We start from the raw sequence: 26,487 nt of genomic DNA, 5'->3' as shown, positions 1-26,487 counted from the left end.
TTAGAAAGCCACAGCAGGCAACAGATGTTAATTCTACTTTTAGACTTGAGGGAATAATTTATCAGTTCACATATTTTTATGTTTCTTTTTTTATTCATTCTTTGCAACACTTTTTTAAACCTGACTTTTTGACAGAAATTCAATAACATTGGCATAAATAACATTGGCAATTGACCCTTTTACCTAAAAAACACATAAAGCACACCACAGTAACAGTAGCCGAAAGTAATCTCTCTCTATAAATAAATAATCTGTTATATATGCTGCAGGAATATATATTATGTCTTAATATCTCATACTACATGAAGAACATGAAGTTCTGCTGTGATATTTTCTCACATTACCTGCCATGAATCTCACTCATTAAAAAGTACAATTATTTTTAGAATTGACAACTGCCCTTACTACCAACTAAGGCATTTGTGAAGATCAAACCCTTCTTTCCCCTTTATCCATTCAAGATGAAGAGATGGAAAAAAATCTGTTGAAGTTTATCTTCCCCACATATACTCATAAAACTAGCAACACACTTGAAAACATCACGTGGTTGAATTAATGGCCAAGGAAATCCAGATCCTTGTAAGGAAAGTTAAGAATAGATAATACAGTATGTTTAACCAGTTTAACTACAGCTCGTTAGCAAGCAATACAGTAGCAACTGCCATTTAATCATGGATTAAGAAGTAAAACTGAAACTAGTGGGCTCAGAAAACATTGGGGTAACAGTAATTTTAAAGGGTGTTGGAGTATATTTTTACATTATGCCAGAGTAATTCTAAATGCCAAGTCAATAATTTTTCAATAAACTAACAAAAATCCATTGAAATTAACATAAGATGCAAAGTTCATAAAACTTACAGACAACAACAAACCTAGAAACAATATCTGCAATATTTGGAATTGGAATAAAAGTAACTACTTAGGAAAGAAAATTAAGGCAGAAACACAAAGAGTTTCTTCCAGCCCACATCAACAGAATGTATTTTTTGCACAATCTGTCTTTTGTCATTATTTCATAGATCTTAACTGCAAAGTGCCAGCTTGCAGAGTTTAATCTACATTTCAGATTGTGTGCCTACAATGTAATTTCCTTATTAAAATGCAATCCATGCTGGTAATGTCAGAATTTACTTACTGTGTCACTCGATCTTGAAATTAACTCCAGAGCAAAGTGATGGGCTTGAACTACACGTAAAACCCTTGATAGCTGCAAAAGCCATAAGCTATCAGTTAAATCGAGCTTTTTCCCTTTTCCTTCCCCATTTTTCACCCTTTAATTAGCCTTCTTTTTTTTGTGCATAGATTATCAATCATTTTAGGTAATTTGCCCAAATTACACTGGAATATAAGTAATAATGCTAACTCCTAACACCAACAAAACATGGTCAAGAATGGAAACTGCTATTTCCAGAGGTCAGAAGTATTTAAAAAAATGACATATTAACACAAACCTTCTAAAATACAAACAATGAATAGTCAGGTATGCAATTTCCATACAACGTAAATTTCAGCACATGATTTACAGAGAAATTATAAATAAAATTTTACAGAGTATGCTTTAGAGTTGTGAGCATTTGATTTCAGTACTACCATGGGTTTGACAGGTAACATCACATACTTCCTAAACTGTCTTTTTAAATGGAAAAAAAAACAACAACCTCTTAATCTGTAGTGTAGAGATGGCAGGAAGACTCCCTTCAAACACCTCTCTTAACTCAGCAATGGCATCATGACACGTGTCAGAAGGCAAGGAGAAGTTGTTCAAATGATTTAACTAAAAGTCAAAAAAGGAACCTCTGATACTAGAAGCTACAACTGAGATGCTCATAACTGAGCTGAGAATATGTTTTGCATGGCTTCTATCACTTATAGCCTTAAAGGAAGTCGTCCCCAAAACCTATCTGTACATATCACATTGAGAGCATAGAAAGCTTAAAATTACAGCAGACTAGCACATCTTTCTTCTTAGTATTGCACAGTACTGGGCAAAATGCACAGAACGTTTCTCTAGGTTTATTGTTCCAGATTTCCAATATGAAGAAAAAAGCAATACAAGTAACGACAACTCTTTCACAGTGAATCTCTGTTAACTTATATTTTCAGCTGTACCATATTGATTTTTTTAAGGTTCAAACCATCTTTTTCTACATTAACAATTTGCCAGCATCAGCAGAAGAAGTGAAAGACACAGAACACCAAACCAATTTGCTACTCAAATTTTCAAAAGCTGTAGAAGCCTAAATGTTATTCAGAGCAACAAGATGTAGACAGTGAAGTATCACACAGTATAAAGACAGAAAACGCTAACAAGGACTGCTTTCTTGAAAAATGTTGAGGTACTGGAAAAAATCCTCCCTGGAGTTTTATTTCTTCTCCTCTGGTGTTTTTTTTTCCTTCTTAATTCTTAATTTTTTTTTTTGAAATTATTATTATTATTTTATTTTTTTAAATGGATCATATCAACAGTGAGATAATCTCACATTTCCACTGCCATTACATTCACTAAAACATTGCCATTATTGATGAGGTCACTTAATTTGCTCTCCAGCAGATAATTTACACAAGAGGGTAATAATACTATATTGTCTGCCTTCACTATCCTGGTATAACAAAATAATCAAAAGAGAGGTGATAAAACATTACAGAAGCATGGTAAAAATCCCTGTGGATGGGCAAGAAAGCGAGCAAAACTTAAGCCTGTAAATCATCAGGAGATGGCTTTATCTAGAGGAATCTGCCCAGTCTTCAATCTCATTGATTCCCAGGTGATAAAACTGAAAAATTGGCTTTGCACCATGAAAGCTAGTATAACTTTTCCCCATCTACATGGGAAAACAGACTGAGTACTCAAATCCGATTGAAGTACAGCTTTCACAGATTACATTCCAGATCCACGCTTGAAGCTAAAAGTATCTACAATGCCCTCCCACTGTTGAAAGGCTTTATGAATTCTTCTATTTTGTTTACTCAAAAAACCTGCCATATTTAAATTCTCAAGAGCATATTTCCTCTATGCTGCAATCAATCTATGCATTACAAATTTCATTTTCTCTTCAGTTCTCTAAGGAAAAATCTGAAGGGTTGCTTCACTGAATAATAGATGTTAGCCAACAAATACACCATTTTGATAATCTAATTGGACTCTAATCTTGAGTTACAGATGTAAAATCACAAAGAATGTACAACCTGCTCTCACCAATACATTTGGTGGTTGATTATCCTCAGCACATGGATCTTACTTCTAAAAAGAACATACTATCCTTGCTTCCCCAAAAGGTAGCTATGTAATTAATTCAGCTAAAATAAACTTCTTCCCAGCCTACTATAATTAACAAAATCCTCCACAACTGAACTGTCATTAGAATGAGATTCTTTTTGTGTCTCATCTTTTCTTGTTTACTCACTCCACAGCCAGTAACGGCTAACAACACAAGCTCACAGGAGTACTGTGAGTGGAACTACTAGTACTGCCCAGAAATCTATCCATTTTTCAAGCTCTTCTAACAAAACTATGCTGAAGAAAGACAAAAATACCTTAAAAATATATATGTAAACACACACACATACCTAGGACTTCCTTCCACATTTTTATATGCATAATGAAGTAAAAAGCCCTCATAAGTCAACTGCTCAAGTAGCAGTATGGCCTCAAATTCAATTCACTCTAGCCCTAAATCATATCCAATGAATGATAGTTTAACTAGTTCTGTGACAAAGTGAATTTTCCCATTATTAATGGACAAGATGTAGCTGATAGGCCACACAATAAAAAAGACTGTAGTTTTTTGACATACATTTTATCTGGATTGTAGTGAAATACTGAAGAGAAACTAAACAACTACCAAAAGTGAAAAGAAAAAAATATATTCATGTATTTCCAAGTTTTCAATTGGATGCAGATTCCATAGAAACACAAGAAAGACAGAGTAAAATAACTAAAATGTCAGAGAAAGTATAGATTTCTCAGAATGAATCTTAAGTTATAAGACTGTTGTATTTGAAGATACCAACGCTGTATTTCGTAAACATTCTGATTTCAAACACTACACTTTATCTCAATGCACATACAGTTAAACAGCTTAATACAAAAAGGAAATAAAGCTCTTAAAAAAAGAACATTAGAAGAAATGTCAAATTTAAAAGCTTTGTACAACTGCTCTGTATCATAATGTTATTCATGTTGTTCATGGAAAAAACTTAATTTCTCCCTAACCTTAACTTCTCTCCCTGCAAGACTCTTCAATTGCGCCCATATACAGATTAACAAGCACCAAAGTCATCAACAGATGTGAATGTGGTAAAGAAAACATTATTAAAATGTAGATTTGCTTTACAAACAGAGATAATCCATCATGAAATGGCCTTTGATCAAAAAACACCATCTTATTAAAGCTTAACATTTTATTGAGAATATACCAATAAAAGTAATGCAGAAAATCAAAAACTGAAGACAGATGTGAGAAACACTGGTATATTAGCAATAAGGGCTTTAACTGAAAAGAAAATGGTCGCAGACAAATGCTCTACTAACCAATCTGCATGCTGTTTTGTACAATTATTCTCTTTCTCAGAAAATGTAACAACAGATGGAACCTGAGGGGTCTGGACTTTCAACTGTCACAGCAGGAAGAAACAAATCTCAAGTTCTGCAAAAATAAATAGGTAAATAAATAAGTAATGATTAAATAGTAAACAGCTCACTAATTAAGCAAGGGTCTGTAAAGTGCTGTTTCTTGCACAGAATGGAAAATTCTTTTAACTCTTCTTCAGAGCTCATATTTAAATTCCAGAAAATGCTCATTCATCCCAAATTGGAGAGAATGTTCCTTCACCTTACTGATAGGTACTTCATTTGTCTAGGAATCCATTTGTCTAGCACAGCAGTAGATTGTTTGCTCATTGGTACATGTTATGCTTGGTATACGAAGGTATAGCAAGAGTTCAATATTAAAGCTTTGTCTTGCTTTAATGTTATCTGCCGATAATTACTGAAACTATGTGAAACATCTTCAATTTATTTTAATTTTTCTTTTATTTTTAACTTTGTATTTCTACAGCTTTGGATGACAGATGAGCTGAGAAGTCACCATGGAGCTGTGGAGAGGCTAAGGAAATTCATGCAGGCCTCTCTACCTGAATTTACTGTTATGGATGGACAACAAATGAAGAAATGCAGGTCTAAACTATGGCAATGGCCAAAGCCAATATTTCCTGAACCATGTTCTGAAAAAAAGACTCGCTTGGGTTACAAGTAACTGATACAGAATACCTTACACGTGAGAAAAGAAATGCATGAATAGCCAAAAAAAGAATTCTTAAGGAAACTGAAGCTCGGGGCCCGTACACTTCTCTCTAAGGAATTAATAATCACTTTGTGAAACAACAAAATAACGATTATCTTAAAAATCCTGTCTGCTGTGGACTAAGGTTAGGATAAGAAAAGATAAATACAAGAGACACCTTCTAAGACCAGGTAAGAACAGCAGTTGCCATAGATACTGCAGAATAGGAAAGCTCTGCCTCCTTCAAGCAGACATCTGGCATGGACAACCACGGTCATGAACAAAACTGGATTCAGGTGAATGCTGAACAGTGACAGAAAATAGGGCTCCCTTAAGCAACCTGAGGACTCGCAGCATCTGTTTCCTACATTTTAGCTCAAGTTTGGCAAGCATCCCAAATTTGCATACACTCTTGTGCTTGTAACACAGCCCTTACATGCTGCGTGTTTCCCATGCTACACAAGACAGCATACAGAAAACTCCTAAAGCTCTTGCTCTTATGGCTTCTAGTCAGCTTGTAGTCAGCTGAGTTAAAGGTCTCCCTTTTCTGATACACATGTAAACCAAGGTTACAAAAATCAGTGGTTTTCAACAGTACTTCAGTATAAAGTATGACAGCTGCATGCAAGACCTTCATGTGACACACACTATGCATTGTAGGCAGTAGACTAGTCTTCCTTTCTGAGACAATAAAAATAAAAAAGTATATAAAATATTGTGCTTAGTCACTTTGTTTTGCTTTCAAATCAGATTTGTTTGCCTTTCTTTTTTTAATCTCTGAGGTTGTGTTTCTATTCTTCCCCGACAGAAAACAGTAAATGAAAATCTTGTAGTGACCTTCTCTAAATCATTCTCACTCAGTATGCTTTTGTAAAGCTCTTTGTTGCTTCCATCTAAATGGAATTAACATATCTTTCTGATCTCCATAGAAATCTTCCCTTGTTTAATCTTACTGATTGCCTGATCTTAATGATTGCCCTCATATCCTACTTGAGCAACTGTAAGTGAACTACTCAAGGCAATTAACATTGTTTGTGCTATCCTTTCAGGAATTTTACCACAATTTCACATTATTACAGACTAAAATAATTCTGAATCTTTTCATCTTATTTTCATAGTACTATCTGGTTAGAATAACTCATCATCACCTTCTTTCCTCCAAGTACTTTATTTATTTTGCTTTCTGTTTCACAAAGCAATCCTGGACAATCACTGCTGATGAGACTGGCTGATACTATTTTATTCCTATCATTTCTTAGGGGTTTCAGGGTATTCTTCAGATTTCTTAGCAATGCTCTTTCAGCAACAAAATAAATATGAGAAGTGTCAGATTTTGGAACCTCAATTCCATACTAAGCATCTCCAAAACACACAACGTATGTTACAAAAAAAAAAAAATCAATTAAACATGGTATTATAACCCATAAATGGAGAGGAAAACTAACTTTATATGCAAAAGCAATCAACATTACTAAAAATCAGTAACGCTTGCAGTATCTGCAACATACATGAGGATAACCGGCTGTTCATTCAGAACAATTTAACCTGATGCTTGAAAGTAATTACAAGATAATCAAACTCCTCAGTAACTGATCTTTTTTGCTTTTTGGAACTTATCCTATCTTTTCCTGAACAACTCTGACACTAATGATCTTTTGTGTGGGTGCAACGGTCATTCAGTGTGGATCTCACTGGGACAGAACAGACCAATCCAAAATTGTACTGAAAACGTAACACTGAAAAATTACCATTGCTGTGACTTATGAGAAGTATTCAAATGGTCAATTCACTGAAAAACCTTGCATTAACTGGAGCACTCTGCTAATTCACTCCAGATTAAGTTTTCTCATTTCATTTATTCCTGTGTTTCATCTCTACCCAGTGCAAGAAAAGAGCAAGACAAACTGATGCTGCCAAATTTCACTCAGGTTTTTATATCTGCTTAATAAAAAAGCAGGACAGAATCTCTCTGCTTATTTTTTGGATAAAGAAGTGTGCTGAAGTCTGCAGAAGGTTGATTTCTTCAGAGTTAGAGATGGGGATTGCTACATTTACTTACCTGTATAAATGGGCTCATATTCATTGCTCAGTACTTGGCAAAACCGTGTAACCTGTGATGTCATTTTCATTGTTTCCAACTTAAATAAACAATACGAAATGTTATCCTCCTACCAAATACCCCAATTAAAATATACTAGTGAACCAACAATTTTTTTTTTCCTGTTTGCATGCTGAATGGTATCCATGATGGGACAATCACAAAGTGAGACTATAACTAGCTCACATCAGGTTTACAACCCACAACCAACAGACATCACCTGGAATTCTTCTTTCTTTGTTCCCATCCATCCTCTCACACAGACTCTGTCTTTTCCTAAGACTGTGTCTCTGGATTCCTTTAGGAAATAGTGTCCCTGTTTCATTTGAATGAAATTATTTACTGGTTTGAATCCTAGTCTCTGTTTAGCTGACTTGCTCATTTCAGACACACAGCTTGTAACGTACAATTTTTGCGGGTGAAAAGGGGAACGTATAAACAGTTTCTGAAAGTTTTATGTTTTTTTCTGAATATAAAATGATTTCCATAAGGTAAAAATCATTCTCAGTAGCAAACTTAAAAACAAACAGCAAATCCAAGATATAGAGAAGAGACCTTATTTCCTTTGATTGAGCTTATTTTCAAATTTAACTTACTAAGTATTTTCTTACAGGAGAAAAAAAAAAATGAAATTCTCTTTTGTTTTCCTGCAGGTATAACATACTTGAAAGAAACTACCAACATTATTACTGTTATGTTTAGTAAGATTTATCAAGATAGCTGCTAGGCAAGAAATAGCACAATATGTTGTAAGATTACAAAGCAAGTAATTTTTAATTATTGGTTCAATCCATTGGTACCACAGCTGTAGTCTTGTGTGTTTTGGAATTAAGATAGTACAAATTTAATTTCAATTTTCATACGGATATTGGATCAAAAACATACTTTTGCAGCATGCAAATAACCTATCATGCCAGTAAGAAAAAAAAGCTTGGCTAGTTAATGCATGAAGGAGTATTGCAAAGTACAAAGTGCACAGCATGAACCAAAATCAATTCAAGTCCACCTACCTGTGCTTTCTAAAGATTCAGAGTATTAAGCTTCATCAGCTGCAGCTCATGTCTTGTGTAAAGGGTTGTGGCAAGCTGCTGTTTCAAATCCTCCAATCCTATACTTGAACATTAACTAAAAATGCCAAAAGCACAGCCTCTGAAAAGTCGGAATACATATATCAATTTGAAGTGATCACTTTGCAGAGAGCACATGATTACATAAAAAAGAAATCCTACTGTTTTTCCGCCCCTTCATCCAGTTCCTGCTATGTCCTGCATGTGGCGGACATGATGAGTAGAGGGAAAATTCAATAGCTTTTACTGTAGATTCTCTAACAGGATCTAAATACAGATCAAAACTAAAATCTTAAGCAGGTTCTAATTAAGAACTTGGACTCAGGGAAGTTAATCTTAAGTAAATATCAATGAAGAATTTAGATCTTTGGAAAGTAGCATCAAATAACAAGAACTGCTAGCAAGTATCATCTAACAGCCTACAGCCACATCCACGCTGCATTTGGGACACTTCGATAAAGCAGAATGGACAACCTGGGAGATTTTCAAGCATGCATTATAGGTCTTAAAGAGGAGACAACACAAGTCACACTTGAGGAAGATTCCAATTTCAGTTTGTTCTAACAGATCTCTTCAGTTTGGACTGACTACATCAGTAGGCTCACAACTAGGATAATTCAGAAAGAAAAACTTGCATGAAAACTGTAGAACTTTCTAGTTTTGAGCAGGCTGTGAACATTCTCCTTCCATCTTCAACACCTGCATTGCATATACTGAAATTTCCAATAGTAGTGGTCCAGTTCAAACATGTGGGTTTTTTTTTTTTTTTAATAATTACTATTTCAGTTTAAGCGCAGCATAAAATATAAGCATGCATTAAATTTTTAAGGATAAGATACTGAGCTTCATTTCGAAGCACTTTGGTAAGTGTAATATACTTGCTGAGAGTAGGTTTTTTTAGGATTGTTTTTAAGTATTTCATTTTTTGTACCAAAACCAAGGTGACTTTTTTTTTTTTTTTTAAACTAAAAATATAAATCCAGAAAAAAATTCTCAATTGTTTGATTCTTTGTGTGTTGTCAAACAGACGAGATTACAGAAAGGGATGGTAAAGGGATGACAAAGTGTTTATACTGTCTTTTCCAGAAATAGTCAATAACAATTTCCCATTCAAAAATCCAAGCCAGAAAGCTCAAAATTGCAACTCACTTTTGTTGCATTTTATCCTTAAACCACAAGGCATAGTTCTCCACTTCATATATACATGTGTTTATATATACACACACACACACATATATATGCATATACATATATAGCTCCGTATAGAGAGAGAAATAAGTATATTTCTCTAGGAGACCTTGGTAACCTCAATTCTCATATGTTACTCATTTAAAAATGTGATAATTGCACTGCTCTTGCCAAACATCGACATCGGACCATCCCAAAACAAACATAGGAGACTGGATAAAAATGGTACTAGGTACTTTGCACTCTCAACAACCTACGCACAAGTTTAAGGGCAAACAGATTTTTTGTTTTTACTGTTTAAAATCACACTCCCAAAACTACAGAATATTTGCTTGCGGAAAAAGAGGACATTTCCACTGTGGAACATACCATCTTCATTTCCCAGTCTTTCAGTTACATGGAGAGAGAAGGTGCTTGACTAAAAGCAAGCGATTTTTGTAAACTGACTCTCATGAAAGGTTTCAGCCACTTTCTATGTTCATTCAAATCATACAACATATTTCTTATATAAAACAGAGCACAGTAAGAATTTACATCACTTAAGAATGTAAGCAGAAAATACCCATTGGAAGCAGTAGCAATAGGATAGTTACAATTAAGTCGTATTTTAAGTAACTATGAGATCTATTTGCTGATTGTCATCGCAGATTTGAATACATTTCCTTTACATACCTATAGGTGGTGCTGAAATACAATGGTTACTTTAAGAAAAGAGGACGTAATTTTGTAACAAAGCAACACAGTTAAGCAGATCTGCTTTAGTGACATATAGCTGAATCAGCAATCAAATTCAAGTTTGTTCTTGGTGCTTTCCTCAGGTACTTGTTGCAATGCCATGCTTTACAGCTCCATTTCCAAGACTCGTAGTGCAAAATAACAGGTTATTTTTGAATTGTTTCAAGAGCTCAATAACAAAAATATAAACTGAAAATCTAGCTGTCATAAATACGACACAATCATAGAACCATAGAACCTTTTGAGTTTGAAGTGACCTTGAAAGCTCATGCAGTCCAACTTCCAATAAATAAGGAAAAAGTCTTGAAGTGAGAATGGTGACGCACTGGAACAGGTTGCTCAGAGATATGGGGGATGCCCTGTCCCTGGACACTTTCATGCCCCAGCTACACCAGGCTCTGAGCAGCCCAATGTAGTTGCAGATGTTCCTGTTCATTGCGTGGGAGCTGAACTACATGAACTTTGAAGGTCCCTTTCAACTGCGAGGATCCTATGATCCTGTGACTCGCTTCCCCATGTCCAACAGACCCCACAGGCTGTTCCTTTTCATTCCTGTAGTCCCCCTTCAGATAGTCCCTTGAATTATTTTAATGGCCTTCAGCTGGACAATCTTCAACAAGTTACATCTCTCCTGAGGACAGAGTACTGAGGACTCCACACCTGAATGCAGTTCTCTGGGTGACATCTCACTGGCACAGAGTAGAAGGAAGGATCACTTCCTTCAACCTGCTGGCCACATTTCTTTCAAAGCAGCTCAGGACACAATTGGCTTTCTGGACTGCGAAGGCACAGTGCTGGCCAAAGGCCATCTTGCCATCCACCAGTATCCCCACGTCTTTCTAGGCAGGGCTGCTCTTGGATTTATCAAACCTCAGGAAATTCATCTGAGCCCAGTGCTTGAGCCTACGGAGGCCTAGGATAGAATGTAATTCTATCCCTTGGGTGTGCTGACTGCATCACACAGCTTGGTGTGATCTGCAAACTCGCTCAGAATGCACTCAATCTCTCTTTAACATCAATGAAGATGTTAAAGAGCACTGGTGCCAGCACCGACCCTGAGGGACATCACTTGCCCCTCCAGATCTCCATCCAGACATTGAGGCACTGCCCAGCATTCTCTGGGTATGATCTCACAACCTGTTCCTCATCTACTGAACAGTCCACTACAAGTACAAAGCAAAATGAACACACGTATATTTCTCCAAGGACATCCCTTTCAGGTTGTACATTTCCTCCTGACCAACATAAATTTTACCTCTGAGTATAAACTATGACAATGTAGCTATTACTAATAGCTGTCTGGGCCATCAGTCCAGTTCACTGAAATAAAACAGCACTAACTTACTTCTCCATAAATACAATGCAAGGAACAAAATCTTTGCCAGGCATTATTAACATGTGGTAACATAATAATCAACAACAGATGAGTCCTTAGTTTCTGATTCAGAATCAACATATAGTAATTCCATACTAGCAATTATTTATAGAAAACATTATGAAATGATCCCAATTATGAGTATACTTCATTGTAAATGTCATAGTTTGAGCTATTTCCTGTAATACTAACACTTTACAACTAATTTCCAAGCTGTATTCAGCCATATGACATTATGAAACTTAATAATACAGTTAAAGGAAGAAAATAAGTAACTTTTATCAACAGCATTACATTTTTTCTAAAAGAAGCAGCATAAAATTATATTTGGGAATTTGGTACAGTCATACTACAGGTATAGATTTCTGTATTTGTATTTTTTTGATAGTAATAGAATGTAGCCAGTTTGAAAATGTGTGGTGAACTCTCCTTAAGTGTTTGGAAATATTTACTTTAGTTTGTACAGCTTTACTTGCATCAACTTGAATTACGGTCATAATATTTCTCAATATGCCACCATTTCTCCCTTGCTAATCTACTTAAGTATTATTTTTTTAAAAACCAGTATAAATAGAAAGGCAAGTTTGGCCATCTGTAAAAGCCAGCTGTATAAAAATGAGACTAATAAAGATCAGTTTGACTCTTCTGTTATGAACGGAAACTAATGAAAATCAATGTTAATTTACATAGGTTGAAAACAAGGTTCAATAACGCCTTTTATCACTTTAACAAATAAATCAGCTCTGAGCTGACAGCTACCTGTTCCAAATGCCCTAAGAGGCCAAATGCAAAAACTGGACCTGCTTTAATACAGTATCTCAAAACTAACAAGCAGTAAGAAAAACACAACACAACAGCAGCTATTTGGTTAAATGAACTACAGAAGCAGGGAAAAAACACCAAACCTCAGAACACTTGATAATCTGTAATAGCTATATACCTTCCAAGGGTTCAAAACTGCATCTTGAGAGATTTAGAGTAAACTTCATTACTGTCTTAATTAGCTGCTTATAAATTATCCTTTTTCTGACTCCTACTTCAAATTTCACACTTGATATAAAACAATCACCAATTATTGTTGAGTCCATTCTTTGTACCCTACTTCAACAGGGCGCCCCTTTTTTTTGCACTTCTCTATATATTTTGGGGTGGGAAAAGAAAACACCTGGACTATATATAGCCATTCATCTGAGCAGCTGAGGAGAAACAAGAAAGTAACTACAACCAGATTTGAGCCACAGGCACAGAAGTGGAAATGTATCTAATCTCCCAGTTTTTTTCCAATTATAGAAGAACTAGTGTTCTCATTTGTCAAATTCTCACTGCAAGACAGCTCAAATACAATATTTCATTTACTACCTTCTTTTTCAATGTACCTTAAAGCTATTTTGCACCAGAAAGTATTGAGGTAAATTATCATTCCTACTGTATGCTACGTATTGGTCAGAATCTAGAGTTTAAGTCCTGCCTACTTTGTATTATCTAAAAACAAAGTCAAGATCACAGTTCTGTAGACACAGGGCTTCAAAACTTCTCAGACCCAATCACATGCTACTATTGGGAAACCAACACTGCAGCAGTGTAGTGACTACGCCTGTTTCCAGTCACTGCTCCAGACCCTGGTCCATACACTGATTTTTCTTGACCTAAACTCCACCACACCATTATGGAATTTGCCTAGTGATCCCTGTGTCTGTGTCTAACCCTGGTTACCCCTCTATAACTAATCAAACCTATCTAGCTCATTCGATTTCCCAGCCTCATCTCAGACCTGTCTCATTACACAGATGTGTGCAATGATCTGGACTCTCACCTGACTGTGGTTGCCATCCCCAGACCTGCCATGCTTGCCTCACTCATACTGTATGTCTGTTCACTTTTTGGTCGAGGCACTGCCCTTGAACGCCTGCCTCGTTACTGCACTTAGATCATGGTTTATCTTCTTTTGTAAAACAATCTATCCTTTCATCTTTCTGATGCCTTCACGCATTTTTTTTTTTTTCAGGGGATATTGCAATTTACAGCTAAAATATATCTTACCATCCACTTTATTTCCAAAAGATGGACCTGCTCTCTCCCTGCCTCCCCCCCTCATCACTTCATCACTTCCCAGCCATCACACCCTTTCTTTTGCATCAACTCAGCTGCCTCTTTGGCCTTCACACTCCAATGCTCAGCAAAGGGATTCACAAGTTTGTTCAAGGAAAAGGGAGGTGAACACTTATCCAGCTGACTGCATGAGGGAAGAAAGGAGAAGGACAGAATGGACTCTCCGTATTTAAGTGAGAATGAGCTGCTACATCAGCTCCAACACAGAAGAGCAACTTCTCCTTCAGTTATCTTATTTCACAGTGTACCTTAGCTCTACATTTAACTTCAGTTAAATATACACTTTCCAACCTTGCAAATCCTCAGCAACCACTGTAAGAAGTTTTGAAAGGCACCGAAAAAAATTAAAAAATCTTGTTTTACATCTAATTGCAGTTTAAAACAAGTGGAAACATCCTCCCACAGCAGAGCAAAAGCCAAGGTTAACACTTCACGGAGTCCAAAACTGAAAACATTAAATGCCTAACTGACCCTTTAGTTTGCTAATCTTGTCAATGATGAATAACTGATCCACTGAGCTCTGCCTATAATTTGTTGATAGAACTACTAGCTGAAACACATCAAATGACTGCTTTCGAACTATACCTTAGGGAAACTTACCAGATGTTTACACAAATATTTATGTAATCAATTAGGTATAACTACAGCACATATATATCTGTAATTTCTCTGAAGAAAACCATACAGGGTGCATACAGGGTCCCTACACCGCACTGTTGCATTTGCTTGTTGCATTTCTTGAATCCCCAGCTGAGTTTTTCTTATTCCTCATCTTGAATTAGAACTGATGTGCTTTGTAAATTTACTGACTGCCTTTTCAGCTCCCTCAGACAATACAAAGCAGTGGGGATAAATAGACAGCCACCCCACACATGCGTACAGCACAGGAGCATTTAGCAAAAGGAAGCGCAGGACAAAGCGAGTCAGATTCGCTTAAAATGTGAAGGAAACATAGCCTCAAACCACACACACAATTTTAGAAACAAAAATACCTGGGATGCCTATCTGGAAGGTCCTGAATTCAGTGATGTTAATCATATTAAAATACGATGCCTTGGTAGATGATTGGATTCAAAGACTATTCATTGTTAATTTTTGCTCCTCTAGACTACAGATCTCTCTTAAAACTTATTTATCATACAAGTCCATTTCTTTTAACCATTACTTTCCTCTATACATATTTGTTTGTTTTTTGCCCTAAGATACATGCTAATAAAGAATTTTTCATTGTTGTTCAGAAATAAAATATATATATCTGGGTCCTCCCAATTCCTATTTTGCTGTGGAGGAAAAAAAAAAAAAAGCCATGGAAATGTTTCAGCTTGGCCTGTCACAGTCTATTTAATTTGAAGTACAAGTGGCAGATCAGCAGTAGTAAGCCTGGCAGAAACTCGGGCACAGATGGAAGGTCAAAGCAGGTGGCCTAGATGGCAGTGTTACGTAAAGCAGTTGAAAAAGGGCAATGAGTGAAACAATTACTATATTGTAGAACAATAGAAATGGGGTCTGAAATATATTTTATATATATATATATATATATATAAATATATATATATATAACTCATGCTAACTATTTAAAACCACATAGATAGAGATGAAAGTACAGTAATTGTTGTCCTTACCCTCCTTTTCTCTCAAGCACAGTAACTGTGCCAGTGGTTTTTTTTCTACCTTACTTCTTTTGAAAATACCCTTCAAGTCTCATCTATCTTCTGCTTATCTCTATCAGGAGGAAGTCCTACGTGCCAGCGACCAGTAGTACAACTCATAAGTCACACTGCCTTATTCCAATACCCTATTTAAATATTCGCTATATATAGTCATCAGCTGCTGGATCTAGTAATGGTATCACACAATGGCAAATATTACTCAAAACATGACAGAACCACGGCATATTTATAAACAAAGTATGGTCATATAATGACACAGCATTTTTACAAAGTTCAGATTAGCTTATGATGTTATAAATGGCATAGAACAATAGAATCATTTGAGTTTGAAGGGAATTTCAAACGTTATCTAGACCAACTCTGCTACAGCATACAGGGACATCTACAGGTAGATCAGGTTGCAAAGAGACCCATCCAGCCTTACCTTGAGTATCTCTAAGAACACAGCCGGACCTCTCTGGGCAACCTCTTCCACTGCTTCACTACACTTACTATAAAAAACTTCTTATTTCCAAGCTCAATCTCACCTCCTTTGTTTGAAACCATTTCCCCTTGTCCTATCACCACAGACTCTGCTGAAGAGTCTGTCCCTTTTAGATAGTGAAAGGCTTCTACCAGGTCTCCTCACAGCCTTCTTTTCTCCAAGCTGAACAGTCCCAATTCTCTCAGCCTGTCCTCATAGGAGAGGAGTACCATCAGTTGGATCATCTCTGTAGCAGTCATCTGGACATGCTCCAACAGGCTTATGTCTCTCCTGCACTGAGAACTCCACCATCTAAATGCAGTACTCCAGATGAGGTCTCATCATTATAGAGTAGAGGGGCAGGATCACTTTTCTTGACTTGCTGGCCATGCTTATTTGATGCAGCTGAGAATATAGCTGGCTTTCTGGGCTGAGAGGGCACACTGCTGGCTCATGTCTATCTTACCATTCACCATGTATCAAGGGATACACACAAAGGCCAAAGATTTTGGGATTGAAAGCTCACCACTTAGGTTGGGGAACACCAAAGCAGCTTTAAGAAAAATCATGTCTAGTGTTCAGAACACAGGACTTGAAAATGAATTCTTTGATAAATTTAACTATTCTAGTAACCGGTTATAGAACAAAAATGGTACTGTTCAATACAGAATTATTTTACCAAATGCAAACACTGGATATATTCATGCAGTTTCAAGGTAGGAAGAGTTTACACTACCTAATATGCTACTTTCAGACTGAAGTTAGGAGTGTCTTCATAAACCGTTTTAGAAAAAAACAAGCCACAATACCTGAAGTTGCAAAGCTTCAGCATTGCAGCTGAAGAAAACTCCATCAAGTGTGACAGAAGCAAAAGATCAGGCAAAAGAGACCCAGGAATGATCAGAAGCAATTGATACAGATTTCTTCTTATGATTTAACTATTTAAGTTTTTTTTTTTTTTTTAAGCACTCAAAGTAGAGATATGTATACTGTTTCTGCTGTTCTCTTCTTGGAGAGGCAGGTAAAAACAAAGGTAACAGCACTAGGCAATGCTCGCACTTTAACAACTCTGCCTAGAAGAATCTGCTGGAAATACAGCTGTGGTGTGCCCCTGCTTGTTGCAGGGTAGTTGGACTAGATAGCCTTCAGAGGTCTCTTAAAACTCTAAGGATTTTCTACGATTCTGCAAAATCTGTAAAATATCATTATCAAATTCCATCATATAATTTAGCAGAACCTTGTATCTGCGTTTCCATCAGTCTGCCTTTTCACCCTAAGTAAGTACAAAATACAAGACAAAGTTTAAAAGCTCTGACATTCACAGGCTAGTCTGGAAGAGAAAGGACTTCTATCCTATCTCAGTATCTACAAAACAGACTCTTGAGCCTTGTAACACTTAACAAAAATGGACGGTTTCACTACCAGTCTTGCAATTAAGTAAGTCCTCTCCTGCTGCTGTTGCTCCATTACAACGTTTACCCATATCTATGCACAGTTTTCTTCAACAAGTTTAGTGCTAACATTTTTTTCTTTTTTTTTCAGAACTAGATAAGGAAATACCTTCCCTTATAAAATTGCTTTTTAAGTGGCATCTAAGGACACACTTAAAGGTTTCATCCATTCTGCGCCTACAACTAGCCCAGACCCAGGTCAGAATGCTATAGCGTTGCATTTACCAACACAAAGTTTATTTATATTCAACAAGAACTCTTTCCAGAACATTTAAAACTGTTTCCATATTCACCCTGTTTATTTTAATTAGTCGATGTTTTTATTTTTTTTTCCCCTAACTCATTAAATTCTAAAAGGTGTTTACATGTTCAAAGCAGACCCAGTGAAAGTAAAGGCATTTATTCCTTGAGAATTTGACAGTTTACATATACGGCAAACAGCTGCTGCCACTGTAGTTTATTCACAACATGCTGGGCTGACATCTAGAAAGCCTCAGAGCAGAGCTGTGTGACCTTCAGCATCCTTTGTCTCTCCCACTGCACTTATTTTCCAGGTATGATATCCAAACAGCGCTCTGTGGTGCTGGGGCTCCTATTTGCACACTCTTCCCTCAGACCCAAGAACTCGAGTCACTTGCACGAGACACAACACAATCGTTTCTGTAACCACTTCTAGGTTATCCCCAGTATTCCCAGCATTTCAGACAGCTCTCATTTCTCACCTGAAGGCCACGCACAGGCTCTTCCTCAGCTTCCTTCTGCCCGCCAGCTGCTCCATTCCCTGTATCACAACAGAGCTTCTCCACCACGTGCTGAGCGCTGGGCAGGGCTGCTCCTGTGGAGATGACCTATAGAGGAAAAAAAAAAAAAAAAAATGTTTAGACAACTTCAGGCACGCAGCCATACTACTGATTTTTCTACCTCCTTTGTAAAAGTCAGGCAGCGCAGCTAAGCGCGTGCGGATACAAGGCTGCTCCTCCCCCAGGCTGAGCTCCAAACCCGTTGAGATGACAAAGTGCAGACAAGTGTGTTGTCCATTCCTCGCTGTCACCCTATCACCCCACATACCTTCCCCTTGTCCCATTTACAAACAAGATGACATGGATGGGTTTCAGGTTCCATGGTGGCAAGTGAAAATATTTTCCACTTCGAATAACTGAACATTTATTCTCACAATAGAAAAGTGATCAAGTCCAAACCAAATGTGGAGGATTCAGGTGAGCATGTGAACCTATTTAATAGCTCTCTGTTGGTGCTGAACTCCTCAGCAGCTAGAAAGCAGGAATCATTGCGACACACACATGGCTGGGAAGTAGGCATCCTTCCCAACATGGTAGCTGTGCTCTCAGAACCATGTTATGTTACAACCTGCCATCACCGCAGTAGTTGACATCACTGCTAATAGGATAGAGTTAATTCCATGGGAGGCACAGAGTTTATTAAGGAAAACAGGAGTAAGACTAAACCATTGGGTTGTGTCATGCAGTGCGGACATATCCACTTATCAGTCCATTCACCCAGCTATAATCCTAGCTGTTCATTTCCTAAATTTGTTTTAATTGCTTAATATTTTCAGATACACAAACTTCCCAGCACAAAGCATGCTTGGAAAAGTCACAGTATTCAACACTGTGTAAAAAAAATTAAGATCATAATTGTTTCTGTTAAAAACTTAAAGTCCAGGATAATGTCACTTAAGCAGGACTGCATATAGTTTAAGTTTGTGTCACAAGCTTCTCATTTTACTTAAACCATACAAGTGAGCATAACTAGCTTCTATATTACTCGTAGGATCCAGTGAGGCATTAGAGATTACGAACATGAATGTGGAATGTATCATTAACTTTGTTGGTGTTATCTAATGTATGTAACACAAGTTGCACAGGAACCACTGACGCAACGTTTCTGGACTACAAAGGTCACCTTACTGAACAGAAAAGTTAAGACTCGCTCTCAAAATTATTAGTACTGCTAAAAGGCTTCTGTTTTTCTTAGGGGCTGGACTGGATGATCCCCAGAAGTTCTTTCTCTACAATTCTGTGATCCTGTGCTTCTTCATAATGCTTATATCTTCAGGATGGCTGGATATGCCAGAAAGCAGGTGAGTGGAGATCATACATGTAGGGAACAGACAATTTATCACTATCTGTGGTGATAGAGCAAGGGGAAATGGTTTCAGACAAAAAGAGAGATCTAGACTGGATATAAGGCAAAAGTTTTTCAAAATAAACATGGAGCAAGTCGCCCAGAGAGGTGGTGGATGCCCCATCCCTGGAGACATTGAAGGTCAGGCTGGATGGGGCTCTGAGCAGCTGATGGAGTTGCAGGTGAGTTGGAGTAGATGGCCTTTAAGGGTCCCTTCCCGCTCAAACAATTCTATGATTCTATGAAAAGTAGGGTCAGAGTACTGGAAGTTGAAAAAACATTTAACTGCAAACTCCCGGCTGGCTCAATGAAACCCAGCAGTCCTAACTTAAGTTACAACAAGGACAAAATTATCATGATTGCAGCTGTGTCAAGTATAGTGTCTGAAAAAAAAAACAAACAACCTCTCACATTTAAATAATCTAGTGAATACCTTTGTATCTGCAAGTGAAAAATCAAAGGAAAAGCATAATGTTCATTTTGCTGAAAAAGCTGTAGAAAGCTACAAGAAACAAGGAGCCTACATAAGATTCTTGTACTACGTATGAGGGCAACATATAGACTCAGGCAGACTCAGCAAGTACCTGAGCAAACAGCCCTGAGGATTTTGAGTCGGAAGCCGTGAGGTAACTCAGATAGGACAGGAGAAAGACTTGGCTGGGAAGCCTTGGTTTACCTCAGCAGGAACAGCAGAAGCACTCAAGTGAAGCCCTGAGGTACGTCAGCAGGGAGAGGGGAGAGCAAGAAGGTTTGGGCAGGGAGCCCTGACTTCCCTCAGCAGGGACAGCAGGAGCATTTGGGCAGGAATCCCTGAGGCGCTGCTGTGCAGACAGCAGAATGTTCTGAGCAGGAGGTGCTTCTTCTGCATCTAGGCAGGAAATAGTGAGTTATCTGAGGATGGTAGGAGCATTTAGGTGACAGCTAATACATAATTGATATGGAGTAAACAAATTCATTTACTTGTAAAAATTATTAAGAATTACGTGGGAAGTCTAAGAAATTGTCTGGGTGAACAAGTAACATGGGAAAAGTAGCCTTTGAAAGCAGAAAGATAAGAGTAGGTGCAAAAAACAGAAAAAATATTTAGTGGAAAGGGGAAAGAAGATATACAGTAGCATGAGGGGGAGATTGCCCTCAACAAGCAAGTATGAGAAGCAGGAGGCAGGATGAAGACTCCAGCAACAAATGCTGAAGCAGCTTCCTAAACTACTACTGGCTGTTCTGACCATAGCTGTGCTAAGTAAAATACATAAATTAGAGCTGAATCAAGGGCCACGCCTCATTATTGGAAACAGGAAAGGAGATGTAGCCTTAATGAGAAGCTGTGCAGCGTAAATAAAGCAAGGCAACCTGTGTGCCAGGGCTGTTGGCTGGTGTTTAGCATAGGTGAGGTGTGTTGGGTGGTAGATACCAGAAAGGAAAGAGGGGGGAGCTTCCAAGGATGGAGCAGTGTGGACAGCTGTAAGACCGACAGAGCAATGTCCCTAGGTTCTGGCTGCTTTAGCCAGTGGGAAATAAAGATCCTCTTCCATCCAGTCGTTAGCTCTAACACTGTTATGCCCCCCTGCTATTAAGTGTTCCCAATCCCAGACCTCTGCTCTCAGCTTTGTATCTAGCCAGAAGACAATGTACTGTCCTGGGGACTCTACAGCTATCCCAAAGGGTGAGGAAATGGAAAGTACTGCAAAAGACAAATACATTAAAGGCAACAGTTGTACTACTCAGAAAAGATAAAATTCAAGCATTAGTGCAACTAACGCAGCAGTAAAAAGGACTCCCAGTTTTTTTTGTCATACTTTCTACTTACTTTTCACTCTAGCAATAACAGTAGTCCTCTGCTCATGGACTCCATATTCCTCATAAGGATTAAATTCAGAGCTAGCACTTATCATATGACACAGGTATGACAGAAGTGTATTACAGCATCCTTCATGAAGCCTGTGTTTCACATAAAGCTAAAGCTCTCTTATGGAGCCATGTAGTCTCCATAAATCAGATGCTGAAGAGCATGACAAAACCTATCAATTCTTATTATTTGAAGTATTAAATAATATATCATACCAGTAAAACCCCTAAAAGCCCACATTTTTCTTGTCCATGTGAAGTAGACACATGCCTACTTCAGTAGTGTAAAGGACAGCTACCACAGTAACTTAGTTAGCCATGGTGTAAGGTATTTTCCTACTGGCCTACTATTTACTGAAAATGACATCACTAATCTATTTTTACAGCTAATGTAAACCTCCTGCTCTGTTTGAATGAAAATTTCCTTTGTTCTTACACAATACAAAGAGGACTAGTAATCACCTCTGCAGAAACTAGGGAATTACCAATGCTTTGTTTTCCCTGAATTGAACTTATATTTTTAATATGTTCACTACTGCTTGTTAGGAACTGGTGGGTATCTGGAGAGCTATAGAATGAATCCCAAAATGACCTTGGAACTGCAAAGCTGTGTATGCTAGCCTCCAGCAGTTTAGCTAGAACATAACAGGTTTTCTGTTTCCATTAGAAACATGACATATCACAGTGATAAACTGTTAAAAAAAAGCAGTAAACTTAAGAAACATCATACATTACTTCCAAGCTGAAAATCCATGCAGTTTCGTGGTAACAAAACGTGCCTGCACGTTAATAACTTAGTAGAAAACTTCTGGGGAAACAGAAGTAAAAGATGACTGCTGTGCAACTCAGACTCACTCTGAAATTCAAGAGCTGCCTGTTTGCTAATAAAGTTCCAAAAATGCCATCTTGAAAAGCCCCAGGATAAAAGACATTTTTAATGTATCTTTTTTTCTAAGTGCAGAGCTCACCATCATGATTAGATTGGAGTATTAAGGGAAATAAATATATTCAATGCCACTCTTTGTAAGCATTTCTCAGTTCACAACAGTGACGCTAAGTTGTCTTTGCCTTTTTTTTTTCCCCACTAGTTTTGATTGATTTCATATGAAGAATAATACAAATGGTATCTTTCAATCTCTCTTCTCAGCATGCCTGGCTATCACTGCTTTTACTCTGAGAATTTACACTGATAAAGAGACTGCATGTACCATCTGCATAGTTCACTGTGGGAAGCATGAGTTAATATTATTACTAAATTATTTGGTACATGCTATAGGAACAATGTCATCTAATTATCTGATAAACGGCCTGCAAGACAGAAGAGACAAAACTCTATTTTCATATTATACTTTGAAATAGCAATGAAAATGACATTATAAAACTGATACATTAGCAATTTTAAGGACCAAATCCTCTGTCTCCGAAAAAGATGGAGAAGAACAACACTATTTTCACAGTACTCTTCATTCTTGCACAATTCATTTGACAGGAGGTACTGATAGCTATTCAGTCACTGTTAGTCTACATTCTATTTAAAATATCTATACGTAAGATGAAATTAAAAGTTACAGAATGATCCACTAAGTCATCTCTCCAGAATTTCATTTTCCATAGCACAAGCTCTTGAGATAAACAGTTATTTCATTAATATATTTTTCATCAAAAATATTTTTTTTTTTTTTAAATTGATTAGTTAATGCTCAGATTCAATGAGGTCACTTTCCAAAGGTTAGTCCCATCAGATGACTCATCCTTATTGTAATCTCTCGCACAGTTGTACAATCTTTTACCTGAAGAAGGTCAAGAGCTACTATATACTACATGGTATTACACACCCCATTTAAACATAAAGGATATATACGTACTAAGGAAACCATCTTAGCCTACCTTCTGTATGCCTCATCAAAAATAATAACATCAACTTTTATGTATTCAGTTACATCTTGTTTCCTGAGATATCAAATAAATTGAGGCAAGTGCAACTTAAAATCAAGTCCACATATATACTTATTTTTTTATAACAAAAGTGACCTACTGATGATCCAGTATAGCCTATAGCAATTTAGTCATCTCTTAGCTCTGTTGCCTATTAATAAAAATTTTTAAGATATTTCTTTGTTCCAAGCGAGATTTTCGAAAGAAACTGGAACTAAGAGCAAATGATGATGACACAGCTTTAGAAACAATTACATAACTTGGTTTGTGTGGCAGTATACTAACCAAAAAAGTATATTTTATTGTTTTTTAATTAACAACCACATTATAGTTTAGTTTAGATAGTACATACCTTCTGAATAATTTTTCACATACTATAATACTGGTATAACATAAAGCATCTAACATTCTGGCATTATAGAAAAATGTACTACAGTGAGTATTAAATCAATGTAGCTTTGAATTCATACATTGGAAAAGGTGCTTATGTGAAAAAAAAACATTATTGAAAGTGATAATCAGTTACTGATAGGTATTCCAAATGAAGCAAATCATTTCTAACTAGGTCAAATGGGTAGCTCAATTTTGCACAAAACAGCTTATCTTGTATAAAATCAGATTCTGCCTCTACTGCAGTATATGTTTCATCTATTTTATCCCTGAATTTACAGGAGGTATCACTGTTGCTGAAATTATGCCTTTTGTCAGAGGATTTATGTTAGCATTTAGAAGGCAAACATTCTGGCTTTAATAGTACTGCAAGTCGGGGTTGGACTGATGATCTCTTGACGTCTTTTCCAACCTCTGCGACTCTGTGATTTACAGAAGAGATACCTTTTGTACTTTAAACAGAACCTAGAGAAAACCTGTATTTATGATGTATGACAACATCAGTGTGGTTATCTCATTTTCCATGACATACTACAATACAACAATCTTCTTTAGCATCATCTAATGCTCAGGAAGAGTCAATTGAAAGATCCACTTTATCCAATGGAAGACTGCTATCGTTTCATTTAAAATAACAGCCCAAGAAAAATCACTTCCCCCCTCCCTTTCTCTATCAAGATGACAGACAATCCAGTACATAAATTACTATTGTACTAAGGATGACCTCACAAGACTTATTAACTGAAATTATAAATATTTTGCATAGGATTCCAGATATTTCAGAGTTAAAGCAATCAAATGAAACAAAACAACAACTACAACAAAAAGCAATACTAACATGGCCATGAGAAAAATTTCCATGCTATTGTTTCTTATTTTATTCTTGGGACTCAACAAGAGCAGTTCTATCAGCAATAAATAAACCATAAATATCCATGAAGGTTACCCAAAGAAACCTTTGCAAACAAATGTCATTTGTCATACAGGAGGATGCTATGAATTTCTCTAAAACTCCCTCTTGTTTAATGGACACCCAGAAGCTCTCTGTTTCACTGGTCTCAAACTGAAGTACAGTACTGCCCTCCTCTCTATCTCCCCTTCTACCACCACTACAGGATCCAACTTCTGTGATTATGCCCTACTTAAATACTTCTAAGGAACATTGTTAGGGTTCTGTCACTTACTTAAATTTTTGCCATAATACAACATTATAACTTCAGAAGCACACAGAGACATTTTTACAAAGCAGTTAATTACCAAGAGAAGTTAGATGTAAACAAGAAATATAAGTATCCAGGGTAGCATTTAGATTTTGCGCTTTACAACCTGTGTTACTAAAAGAACCTCTGAAAGCGAAACTAACTAGAAACTGTTAAGCTTACATTCCATATTCCATTATCTTTCAAGAGGAAAAAATACAAAGAGAAGTGAGGAATTATACAGTATTCATTTGAATAACAAAGTACTCAAATTTCATCTGAGAGATCAGGATTTCTCTACGGTTTTGATGTTTGTTAAGACCTCAGCTAGGCAAAACGCCTCTAACAGTGGCAGGCCTCTTGCTTACAACTCCGTTTCTGGTCATCTCATTTCTTCAACTGGTTTTCTGGTTTCAGTCAGAACACATTTAGAAATTGTATCAGCAAGAAAATTACACTCCACCCTTTTTTAATGTATCAGTGTTAGCGTTCATTACGAAAAAAAAAGTGGAGCCCTGTTGTGTGGAGTTGCAAAGGGGCTGCTAAAGGAAATAAATGTACTATTGTCTGACCTTCGGTATAAGATTTGATTTCAAAAATGTTGTGCATTTCAAAAAGTCTCAACAGATAGTAACCAATGAAGTGAGTCTCAGGTTAGATTAACTCTTTAGAACACTGCAGTGAAGTTTACGTATGGATAAATCATCTGTATGCAATCCATAATCTAAAATTTTGAAATTTCCTTCCCCGTTAGTTTTCCTACAGTACCTTTACATTTTCATCTCTCTCCTGTTCTTCAGAAATGCCTGAAATTAAATTTACAGAATTTCTCACAGGTCTATGGAAATGTATCAAATTTGAATGCTTTTATCTGTCAGAGAAATCCCACAAGACCGCCAAAATGCTGCATTTGATGCACATCAATGTTGATTTCATACAAATCATTGAAAGAATGCATAGCGCTCCATATTTGAGCTGAAGATTATGATCCATACTGATAATGAATTTCAAGACATTTTGCTTGACTGGAGAGTTTCAATTTTTCTCTTTTTGTTTTATATCATATTTTTATGTTTCAAGGGAGGGTACACTGGGAAATCTGATTGCCTGTGCTTATTTACTGCACTACGCTTAATTGGGTTCACACTGCTGAAAACAAAAGCAATGCAGGGAGGACAAAGCAATGTTAAAGATCTCTACAGCAGCAACAACAAATTCTGCAAATTCTAGGAAGGTGAAGAAACAATGATATTTTTTTCCTAGGGACAAAGAAAGGATTTGAAGTTTCACTGCAATCCAGGAAGCAAAAAAATAGTTGTTAAACAGAGAAAAAACATCTGAAGAATGAAATGCGCCCTGGAAAGCCACACTAGGCAGGAGGGAGAACTCGCAAATCTTCTATTTTCATTAAGTCTTAAGAAATTGCACTGTTTAAACAACTTTTTCAAGTGCCACAAAATAAAATTTTGCTTTAGACTACTACACTGAGAATCTCATGCCCCACTATGTAATCATCAGTGTATAGTGATACATAT

At 36.9% G+C, this 26,487-nt stretch overlaps 1 protein-coding gene across 6 annotated transcripts in view; it reads right to left on the bottom strand.

Moving 5' to 3' along the window:
- Nucleotides 1-26,487, bottom strand: part of TFPI (tissue factor pathway inhibitor) — a 211,789-nt gene that overhangs the window by 44,139 nt on the left and 141,163 nt on the right. For all 6 annotated transcript variants that reach the window (XM_042874827.1, XM_042874829.1, XM_042874831.1 and 3 more), the window contains one exon: nt 18,161-18,286. The gene's annotated coding sequence lies outside the window, so the exon portion shown is untranslated. The remainder of the gene's footprint in view (nt 1-18,160; nt 18,287-26,487) is intronic.

Source organism: Lagopus leucura, unplaced genomic scaffold (genome assembly GCF_019238085.1).
Source record: "Lagopus leucura isolate 7727_CA_CO unplaced genomic scaffold, USGS_WTPT01 Super-Scaffold_100012, whole genome shotgun sequence".
NCBI classification, from domain to species: domain Eukaryota; kingdom Metazoa; phylum Chordata; class Aves; order Galliformes; family Phasianidae; genus Lagopus; species Lagopus leucura.
Note: the sequence above shows the minus strand (reverse complement) of the source record. Positions and strands in the feature narration are given on the sequence as shown.